Source organism: Salmo trutta, chromosome 15, assembly GCF_901001165.1.
Source record: "Salmo trutta chromosome 15, fSalTru1.1, whole genome shotgun sequence".
Classification (NCBI taxonomy): Eukaryota; Metazoa; Chordata; class Actinopteri; order Salmoniformes; family Salmonidae; genus Salmo; species Salmo trutta.
Window position 1 is genome coordinate 37,414,075 of NC_042971.1, and position 12,324 is coordinate 37,426,398.

Here is a 12,324-nt window from a genome sequence, read left to right on the forward strand (position 1 = left end):
GGATCATTGCTACTCTAACTTCCGTGACGCATACAAAGCCCTCCCTCGCCCTCCTTTTGGCAAATCTGACCATGACTCCATTTTGTTGATCCCAGCCTATAGACAGAAACTAAAACGGGAAACGCCCGTGCTCAGGTCTGTTCAACGCTGGTCCGACCAATCTGATTCCACGCTTCAAGAATGCTTCGATCACGTGGACTGGGATATGTTCCGGATAGCCTCAGACAACAACATTGATGTATACGCTCATTCAGTGAGCGAGTTTATTAGCAAGTGCATCGGTGATGTTATACCCACGGTGACTAGTAAAACCTTCCCCAACCAGAAACCGTGAATTGACGGCAGCATTCGTGCAAAACTGAAAGCGCAAACCACTGCTTTTAATCATGGCAAGGTGACCGGAAACATGACCGAATACAAACAGTGTAGCTATTCCCTCCGCAAGGCAATCAAATAAGCTACGTGTCAGTATAGAGACAAAGTAGAGTCGCAATTCAATGGCTCAGACATGAGACATATGTGGCAGGGTCTACAGTCAATCACGGACACTGACGTCTTGCTCCCAGACAAACTAAACAACTTCTTTGCTCGCTTTGAGGACAATACAGTGCCACTGACACAGCCCACTACCAAAACCTGCGGGCTCTCCTTCACCACAGCCAACGTGTTAACCCTCGCAAGGCTGCCGGCCCAGACGGCATCCCCAGCCGTGTCCTCAGAGCATGCGCAGACCAGCTCGCTGGTGTGTTGGCGGACATATTCAATCAATCCCTATCCCAGTCTGCTGTTCCCACATGCTTCAAGAGGGCCACCATTGTTCCTGTTCCCAAGAAAGCTAAGGTAAGTGCTTTGAGAGACTAGTCAAGGATCATATCACCTCCACCCTACCTGACACCCTAGACCCACTCCAATTTGCTTACCGCCCCAATAGGTCCACAGACGACGCAATCGCAATCACACTGCACACTGCCCTAACCCATCTGGATGAGGAATACCTATGTAAGAATGCTGTTCATCGATTACAGCTCAGCATTAAACACCATAGTACCCTCCAAACTCGTCATTAAGCTCGAGACCCTGGGTCTCGACCCCGCCCTGTGCAACTGGGTCCTGAACTTTCTGACGGGCCGCCCCCAGGTGGTGAGGGTAGAAAACAACATCTTCCCCCCGCTGATCCTCAACACTGGGGCCCCACAAGGGTGCGTTCTCAGCCCTCTCCTGTACTCCCTGTTCACCCATGACGGTGTGGCCATGCACGCCTCCAACTCAATCATCAAGTTTGCAGACGACACTACATTGGTAAGCTTGATTACCAACAACGACGAGACGGTCTACAGGGAGGAGGTGAGGGCCCTCGGAGTGTGGTGTCAGGAAAATAACCTCACACTCAATGTCAACAAAACAAAGGAGATGATCGTGGACTTCAGGAAACAGCAGAGGGAGCACCCCTATCCACATCGACAGGACAGTAGTGGAGAAGATGGAAAGTTTTTAGTTCTACGGTGTACACATCACGGACAAACTGAAATGGTCCACCCACACAGGAAGCGTGGTGAAGAAAGCGCAGCAGCGCCTCTTCAACCTCAGGAGGCTGAAGATATTTGGCTTGTCACCAAAAACACTCACAAACTTTTACAGATGCACAATCGAGAGTATCCTGTCGGGCTGTATCACCGCCTGGTACAGCAACTGCACCGCCCACAACCGTAAGGCTCTCCAGAGGGTAGTGCGGTCTGCACAACACATCACCGGGGGCAAACTACCTGCCCTCCAGGACACCTACACCACCCGATGTCACAGGAAGGCAAAAAAGATAATCAAGGACAACAACCACCCGAGCTACTGCCTGTTCACTCCGCTATCATCCAGAAGGCGAGGTCAGTACATGTGCATCAAAGCTGGGACCTGAGAGACTGAAAAACAGCTTCTATTTCAAGGCCAACAGACTGTTAAACAGCCATCACTAACATTGAGTGACTGCTGCCAACATACTGACTCAAATCTCTAGCCACTTTAATAATTGAAAACTGGATGTAATAAATGTACCACTAGTCACTTTAAACAATGCCACTTTATATAATGTTTACATACCTTACATTACTCATCTCATATATATATATATATATACACTGTACTCTATACCATCTACTGCATCTTGCCTATCCCGTTCGGCCATCGCTCAACCATATATTTATATGTACATATTCTTATTCATTCCTTTACACTTGTGTGTGTATAAGGTAGTTGTGAAATTCTTAGATTACTTGTTAGATATTCCTGCATGGCCGGAACTAGAAGCACAAGCATTTCGCTACACTCGCATTAACATCTGCTAACCATGTGTATGTGACCAATAACATTTTATTTGATTTAGTTTAATCCATTCTCCATTTAATGGATTTATTCACAGGTAAATAGTAATATGCTCTAAACTGCTCTGGTGACAAACTTTTCTGCCCTGTTTCCAATTGTCCACAAGTAAAAAAAAAAGTTGTATTATTAGCAAACTAGCTACAGGGCTGGCCAACTTTTACATACGATATAGCTAGCTAGATAAGTGAATTAAATATCACCAGCTACCTAACTTCATATTAGCTAGCTATCTTGGTGTATTTATCATTGTAAAAAACAAACTCTAAATGCATTTGTATGTAGCTAGCTAACAGCCATGGCAGAGGGTGAAAGGAAAGCAGCCCAACTGTCGAAGTGAGAGAGTAGGCTATTCTGCATAGGGCAGGTGCTTTTGTGTAGTTCCTCTCCCAGTAAGCATGCTCATAGTAACATAATGCTCAGTGCTGTATAATTTGAGTATAATGAAGTCTGATTCTTCTGATGTTTTCTGTCCTCAGAAGCCTGTATGCAGATGAAGATGTCCCAATAAAGAACAGTGGTTCTCAGTCCTAGTCCTGGGGACTTAGCCCATACAATTACCTCTTCCCCTACTGTATTTATTTATTTTGCTCCTTTGCACCCCATTATTTCTATTTTGCACTTTCTTCCACTACAAATCTACCATTCCGGTGTTTCACTTGCTATATTGTATTTACTTTGCCACCATGGCCTTTTTTGCCTTTACCTCCCTTATCTCACCTCATTTGCTCACATTGTATATAGACTTATTTTTCTACTGTATTATTGACTGTATGTTTGTTTTACTCCATGTGTAACTCTGTGTTGTTGTATGTGTCAAACTGCTTTGCTTTATCTTGGCCAGGTCGCAATTGTAAATGAGAACTTGTTCTCAACTTGCCTACCTGGTTAAATAAACGTGAAATAAAAAATTAAGCTTCAAGTGGTATTTATGTATTCATTTGTGATGCTATACTTGAAATGATCCTGCTGTTGTCACATGCTACACATGCATGTGTGTGCACATGCATCTATCCCAATGTTATCATGATTTGTTATAAGATATATTATACTTTAGTAATCCACAATGACATGGTGATGTAAACATCTAATAATGACATTATCTTCCATATTCCTACAGACTCCTTGCAATTGGAGATTTCTTCAAAACGATTGCCTATAGTTACAAGTTTGGGCGACCAGGGCCATCTGGGACTGTCTCCTGGGGAATTCAGGAGTGTGAAGGCTACCTGTGTCCTGCATAACTTCATGAGAATGGACATGGGGACCAGGAGGGGATCTGCAGTTCGCCACCATATGCCAGATGAGAAGTCTGCTGCTCTGCAGGATGTTTCAAGGATGGGGTCCAACAATCCAGCAAGAGAGGCAATCTGTGAGCAGGAGATCTTCACCTCCTACTTCTTCGAAGAGGGTGCTGTTCCCTGGCAACACTATAGACTACACTATGCACAACCAAAGGCTCTTTTGAGAGCCATCCACATTGCAATAACAGGTTTCTTCCATTTACTTAGCTATGTCAACTGCAGTTATTCAATTCCCAATTTCTTTCCTTTTGATTTTTTTCCTCTTCAAGTAAGGTTGCTGTTTAGGTAAGGGGGCGATGTCTGTACAAAAACAAAATGGGCTATTTTAAGTCACTCATATTGAAAAACAACAAATACACGCCCTATAACCCACACTTACACACTCATGTATCAATCTGATCGATGGATTGTGTTGTGCAGTAAGCAGGTTCAGGTGTATAACTGTGGCTCCTTCTCCACCAAAGAATAGGTAAGAGGGCCTACGCTATATTGTTTGTCCTCGTGTGTCTGTGCATGTTTTTCAGTATAAAGTACTCTGAAGCCACAGTGTGGACACCAGGTGAGGCCACACACACAGATACCTGTTGAACACGGCCTCTTTAACTACCTTATTTTCTCAATAACAGTCTCTCTACTTCACTTCATCCCTCCCCCTTTTCCCTAAATCCTCTAGGTTATATCAGCTGTGTCGGTGAACCCCTCCTGCATCTGAACTGGCTACATAGAGGGCACAGCAGGACCAGAGGTGAGAGGTCACTTGGTCAGGTCAACAGGAAGTATTATCAAAGACATGCTTTACATTGAAATACAGATAGAGATGTCATAGTCCCAGAGTTAATGATCCAAGGTCAGTTTTGTATTTCACCTCCTGATGATTATGATGACTGACAGTGTTAGCATGTTTAAGTCTTTACATCCACTGTTTCATAAGACAACAGCCTGGTTTGCTGGTTGTTTCAGGAGTCCCTAAAACATTAAACAACCAGAATTACAATTTCATACTCACCCATAAAGCTAGATGGCTAATGTTAGCTCGTCAGCTAGCTTGCTAAATAGTGATTTTTGTAAATTTACTTTATGACCAAAAATATGCATAATAATTTTCTCAACATTAACATATTCTTCTCAACAACTTTTTTGCACGATTCATTATGTTATATTTACTTCCATTTGCTTCCATCCAAGTATTTTTGTCAGCCATCTTTGCTGAATAAAGTATCCTACCTTGTAATCGCATAGCGTCAAATTCATCATGGGAACCACTTGATATGATTGGTCATCGCCCAGTGGTCGCCACTGGTGATTTGCATGACGTTGGGAAATGAACTTTTTCACTGCCTCCCATGCCACTTACGCGTCGCAAAACGGTCCCCCGCCCTCTCCGCTTTCCTTCCATTGAAAATTAATGGGAAGCTGTGTTTCAACGCGCGGCACCGCATGCTAGTGTACACTGGGCATTAGCTGATCTACTAGTGGTCTGAGGCAGGCATTACTATTAAAGGCTGATTTGTAGTTCATATACACAGAAACAATTTAAAAACAGTACACTACACTTCCAGTGCATCATGTAAATACTCTACAACCAGTCAATCTCAATATCTAATTTCCTTCATCTGCATTGATCTGAGGACACAGGATAGGTGTAGTATTTAAATGAGACTTAATTTCAATCAGAGAACGTGAAACGCTTTATTGAAAGAAGTTCATTATCCAAGTGTTATAAATACATAATACATGCATTATACATATTATTATTGTAATATTATAAATACAATTTCAATCTGTACTACAATGCACATCTGGTGTCCATTATAAAAATATAGGAAGAAAGAGGAGGTGGGGAGAGAGGTGTGAGAGTGTAAAAGACAGAAATGGAAAGAGGTAAGAACAGAGGAGCAGGGAAGACAGCATATGATTAATAAATTACAGTGCTACTAAACTTAAAATTCTCTCAGTTCATCACAACTACATAATAGTGTCTCTAGCGGTGTCTCCTAACCAGCCTTGGGTCCCCAGTTGGCCCAAAGTTTATCTTAAGAGCGGGTGAGGTGGCGATGATGGGACTGGGGGTTGGCATCCTCTCTCACATCAAAACATACCTGCAGACGAGACAGATGGAGAGAGTGACAGCATGATTAAGTAGTGTTTTTTTTATTCTAACACTGTTAGTCGTCATAATAATCAGGATGTGAAATACAAAACTGACCTTGGATCATTAACTCTGGGACTAACTACATCTCTCTGTATTTCAATGTAAAGCATCTCTTTAATAATACTTCCTGTTGACCCAACTAAGTGACCTCTCACCTCTGATAATGCTGTGCCCTCTATGTAGCCAGTTCAGATGCAGGAGGGGTTCACCGACACAGCTGATATAACCTAGAGGATTTAGGGAGAAGGGGGAGCAGGATGAAGTGAAGGAGAGAGACTGTTATTGAGAAAATAAGGGAATCTGTGTGTGTGGCCTCACCTGGTGTCCACATTAAGTGGCTGCAGAGTACTTTATACTGATAAACATGCACAGACACACAAGTACAAACAATATAGCGTAGTTATAGAACTAATGAAGTACTATTCTCTATGGTTGGTTGTCTTGCCTATTCTTTGAAGGTGGAAGGAGCAACAGTAATACACCTGAACCTGCACAACACAATCCATCAATCAGATTGATACACCAGTGTGTAGGTGTGGGTTATAGGGTGTCTAATTGTTCCCAAAAAAATCTTAAAAGAGCCCGTTTTGTTTTTGTACAGACATCACCCTTACCTAAACAGCATCCTCACCTGAGAAGTAGAAATCAAAGGGAGAGAAACTGGGAATTCAATAACTGTGGTTGACATAGCTAAGTAAATGGAAAAATACTCTTATTGCAATGTGGATGGCTCTTACAAGAAAGAGCCTTTGGTTGTGTATAGTGTAGTCTATGATGTTACCAGGGAACAGCACCCTCTTTGAAGAAGTAGGAGGTGAAGATCTCCCACACACGGGAAACATCCTGCAGAGCAGCAGACCTCTCCTCTGGCACACGGCGGCAATCTACAGATCCCCTCCTGGTCCTCGTGTATATCTTCATTAAGTAATGCAGGACACAGGTAGCCTTCACATGCCTGAATTTCCCTAGGAGGCAGTCCCAGATGGCCCTCATCACCCAACCTTGCAGTGCCCTACACGGTAACTGTAGGCAATCAATTTGAAGGAATCTTCAGTTGCAAGGTATCTGTAGGAATATGGAAGATAATGTCATTATTAAACTTTTAAGTCACCAGGTCATTGTGGATTACTGAAGTATAATAACAAATCATGATGTGTGGCATGTGACAACAGCAGGATCATATCAAGGATAGCATCACAAATGAAATACCACTTGAAGCTTGATGATGAGTTGATCATTTGACCCAGCTGTGTAGTGCTAAGGCAAAAACAAAAGGACCAGGACTGAGGACCAGGACTGAGGACCAGGACTGAGGACCAGGACTGAGGACCAGGACTGAGGACCAGGACTGAGGACCAGGACTGAGGACCACTGCGCTTCATTGGGACCTCTTCATCTGCAGACAGGCTTTCACAGCTCTCTGTATCTCAGAACAGATCACAAGAAACAGACTTCATTATACTCTAACTAGACAGCACTGAATATTATGTTACTATTATCTCCATCCTCACTTCTAGGGACTGGAACTACACAAAAGCACCTGCCCTATGCAGAATAGCCTACTCTCTCACTTTGACAGTTGGGGCTGCTATTCTTTCACCCTCCTCAATGGCTGTTAGCTAGCTACCTACAAATGCATTTGGAGTTTGTTTTTTACAATGATAAATACATCAAGATAGCTAGCTAATATGAAGTTAGGTCTCTGGTGATGTTGGCTAGATTGCAAGCTAGCTACATTAGCAGCTCATTTGAGTTAGCATGCACTGTAGCGAATTAGATTAGTTTTTTAAACTCTTTATAAAGGGTGTCAATAATTTGGGACTCCACTGTATATAAAAATAAATGTGACGTTAAGTTATAGAGGCCACATGCAATAGACACAAAGCTGGCTAAATGTTCTGTAACCAAGGAGGTAGTCTACTAAATGTCCAATACGAATACACGTTTGTTCCTACTGAGTGCCAACCACCATCTCTGCAGTGCTATGGAAAGGATCACCTAATTTCTTCTCCTTTGTTTCCTTTCCTTACCTTCCTTCTCCTCCTCCTTTTCTGCGCCTTCACCCTCCTCAGTGCCCCTTGTGTAGATCACCTGTGCTCTGTGCTTGGACACCAGCTTGATCATACCTGTGGAAAGCAGATAGGAAGAATACACTCGATAAGAATACACAGCACATTTATGGGAGCACAGAGGCTATTAACAAATTACTTCCAGTGGGCTTCAATCTGCAGATTCATGGAACAGAACATGTCCAATAGATGGGTCACATGTATGCAACCAATATACTGACAAAGCTACATACTGATTAACCAAATTCATTCTTAACTTGGCAATTTGCTATGTTCCAATTCTCTACCCTTTCCCTCAGAATGTGCAATCATTCACTCCCCCTCAAGTACTTTAAAGATTTGTGCAGGATGGTTTTTTGACCATATTCCTTACATTGGTCGATTCCTTTAAATATTTGATGTTCAGGAGGAAGAAGGGTAGAGAATAGGACTGAAGCCAGTTTGAGGTATACCTTTAGACAGCAGTTCCTGGAGGGCTGCCCTGGCGATGACAGCCTCTGACCTTTAGCCTTTCAGATACAATAGTTGGGGTGATGAGTTTGTAGTTGGGCACTTCCTTGATCAGTTTGTCGTAGGTGGCTTTGCCGAAGAGGACCAGGTTATTGAGCGTGTCCCTCACTTTCCCTTTGGAACACTTCTACTCAGGATAGAGAAAGAAGATATTAACTACTTATTATACTAGGCCAAACGGTGAGTTATTATAGCAAACTTTCCCAATAGCTACATTTCCAATGATGTTAACGTTACATCAAATCCAATCAAATTGTATTTGTCACATGTGCCGAATACAAAAGGTGTAGACCTGACCGTGAAATGCTTACTTACAAGTCCTTAACCAACAATGTAGTTTTAAGAAAATACAGTTAAGAAAATATTTCCAAAAATAACTAAAGTAAAAATAAAACCCTAATAAAACTCCTTTAATTTTCCCATAGGCCTTGTCAACGAATCATGGCAGAGTTAGTACCTACCCCAGGCACCATTACTATTGCTCTCTATTTGTTGTACATCCGGGAAACCCGGAGCCACCGCCTCCTTCTTCGTGTGGTGTTCCAGCAGACGCTTCTTTGTTGCGTATTGCTGCCTTTCACAATTCGGAAAAATGCATTGCACATTTGTTCTCAAAAAAAGGGAAATGGGGGAAAAAGGAAATTGCACCACCATTTAACCCTATACTAATACTCCCACTACTTTGGCCCTAACATATCCTACTTCGGGCTGTTGGCCTGGGAGGCTGGAACCCCTTTTCTCAAAACCCTCTAAAGTTCTTCTGCACTAAAATCTCTGACACCCAAAAACCTCTCTGCTGCTGCTACTACCAATTACATTTTCTGGGATTATCTTTTCATCTGTCCGGTACAATTAATGACCATAGCAATAAACGCCAAGAAGTCAACCTTAGTAAAGCACAAACGGTTCGGGTCACTCTGTACTGACCTACTACTCGCATGGATCCTCTCAGGCTCCCTCACAATTTGCCCTCCATCCTCTACTTTCCTCACTGCCTCAGCATATGACACATTCTGCACTACTATCACCCTGGAAACTTGAACCGGTGACAATCGCTCAGGACATTTCTGATCCCCAGCAACATGGCCACCCCCACAATTGAAACACTCCACTTTTTCCACTGAAACTACACACTCCTTAGTCCCATGCCCTCCTGCTCATTTCTCATACCTCAGAATAAAACTCAGAGCCATTGGGCTTGTACGACATTGCTGGCAGCTTTCCATAAGATAGCACAGCCACAAAGTCAAAATTGGCTATTTTGTAAAAAATGTATGTAAACAAAAATTTGCTTGGTCATAATTTGAGGTTAGGTTAAAATCACATTTTAAGAAGATAAATTGTAGAAATAGCTGGGGTTTATGACTTTGTGGCTGTGGTAACTAGTTATGACCTTGCAGGTGACTGCTGACTGACTGATCAACAAAGAACCTTGCATCATAAATAACTTCTCATTATTATTTGTAGAGAGTCGGTCACAATTGACTCATAATACATTACGATATAATCCTCTCGAACATGAGGTAACCTAAATAGCTTGCGTTCCTGGGACATTGAGTTTCTCGTTGGTACCTCAGATTTTTTTCTTCATATCCACCCATATCACATTTTTGAGACTTTTTGTTGTTGTATACACTGACCAACATCTATGAAGGTTTTTGCACTATGGGACTAATATATATACACTGAACAAAAATATAAACGCAACATGTAAAGTGTTGGTCACATGCTTCATGAGCTGAAATAAAAGATCCCAGAAATGTTCCATACCCACAAAAAGCTTATTTCTCTCAAATTTGGTGCACAAATTTGTTTACATCCCTGTTATTGAGCATTTCTCCTTTGCCAATATAATCGATCCACCTGACAGGTGTGGCATATCAAGAAGCTGATTAAATAGCATGATCATTACACAGGTGCAACAGACACCTCACAAGTCCTCAACTGGCAGCCTCATTAAATAGTACCCGCAAAACACCAGTCTCAATGTCAACAGTGAAGATGTGACTCCGGGATGCTTGCCTTCTAGGCAGAGTTGCAAAGAAAAAACCATCTCTCAGACTGGCCAATAAAAAGAAAAGATGAAGATGGGCAAAAGAACACAGACACTGGACAGAGGAACTCTGCCTAGAAGGCCAGCATCCCGAAGTTGCCTCTTCACTGTTGACGTAAAGACAGGTGTTTTGTGGGTACTATTTAATGAAGCTGCCAGTTGAGGACTTGTGAGGCGTCTGTTTCTCAAACTAGACACTCTACTGTACTTGTCCTCTTGCTCAGTTGTGCACCGGGGCCTCCCACTCCTCTTTCTATTCTGGTTAGAGACAGTTTGCGCTGTTCTGTGCAGGGAGTAGTACACAGCGTTGTATGAGATCTTCAGTTTCTTAGCAATTTCTCGCATGGAATAGCCTTCATTTCTCAGAACAAGAATAGACTGACTAGTTTCAGAAGAAAGTTATTTGTTTCTGGCCATTTTGAGCCTGTAATCGAACCCACAAATACTGATGCTCCAGATACTCAACTAGTCTAAAAAAGGCCAGTTGTATTGCTTCTTTAAATCAGCAAAACAGTTTTCAGCTGTGCTAACAATTGCAAAAGGGTTTTCTAATATTCAAATTGGCCTTTTAAAATGATAAACTTGGATTAGCTAACACAACGTGGGACGTTGGTTGCTGTATGCCTATGGTTGCTGATAACGGGCCTCTGTATGCCTATGTAGATATTTCATGAAAAAAAGAAAATCTGCCATTTCCAGCTACAATAGTCATTTACAACATTAACAATGTCTACTGTATTTCTGATGAATTTGATGTTATTTTAAAAATGGACAAATTTTTTTTGCTTTTCTTTCAAAAACAAGGGCATTTCTAAGTGACCCCAAACTTTTGAACAGTAGTGTATGTCTGTAATAAAGCCATTTTGATGGGAAAAAAACTGATTGGCTGGGCCTGGCTCCCATGGCTGCGCCCCTTCCCAGTCATGTGAAATCTATAGATTAGGGCAAAAATGAATTTATTTAAATTGACTGATTTCCTTGTATGAACTGTAACTCAGAAAAAAATATGAAATTGTTGCATACATATACAGTGGGGGAAAAAAGTATTTGATCCCCTGCTGATTTTGTACGTTTGCCCACTTACAAAGAAATAATCAGTCTATAATTTTAATGGTAGGTTTATATGAACAGTGAGAGACAGAATAACAACAAAAAAATCCAGAAAAACGCATGTCAAAAATGTTATAAAATGATTTGCATTTTAATGAGGGAAATAAGTATTTGACCCCTCAGCAAAACATGACTTAGTACTTGGTGGCAAAACCCTTGTTGGCAATCACAGAGGTCAGACGTTTCTTGTAGTTGGCCACCAGGTTTGCACACATCTCAGTAGGGATTTTGTCCCACTCCTCTTTGCAGATCTTCTCCAAGTCATTAAGGTTTCGAGGCTGATGTTTGGCAACACGAACATTCAGCTCCCCCCACTGATTTTCTATGGGATTAAGGTCTGGAGACTGGCTAGGCCTCTCCAGGACCTTAATGTGCTTCTTCTTGAGCCACTCCTTTGTTGCCTTGGCCGTGTGTTTTGGGTCATTGTCATGCTGGAATACCCATCCACGACCCATTTTCAATGCCCTGGCTGAGGGAAGGAGGTTCTCACCCAAGATTTGACAGTACATGGCCCCATCAAATGATGCGGTGAAGTTATCCTGTCCCCTTAGCAGAAAAACCCCCCCAAAGCATAATGTTTCCACCTCCATGTTTGACGGTGGAGATGGTGTTCTTGGGGGTCATAGGCAGCATTCATCCTCCTCCAAACACGGCGAGTTGAGTTGATGCCAAAGAGCTCCATTTTGGTCTCATCTGACCACAACACTTTCAGTTGTCCTCTGAATCCTTCAGATGTTCATTGGCAAACTTCAGACA

The 12,324-nt window shown here is 42.3% G+C and overlaps 1 pseudogene; it reads right to left on the reverse strand.

The window, feature by feature from the left end:
- Positions 1-7,145: 7,145 nt before the first annotated feature.
- LOC115148284 (40S ribosomal protein S25-like) lies at positions 7,146-9,794 on the reverse strand (annotated as a pseudogene).
- Positions 9,795-12,324: the final 2,530 nt, after the last annotated feature.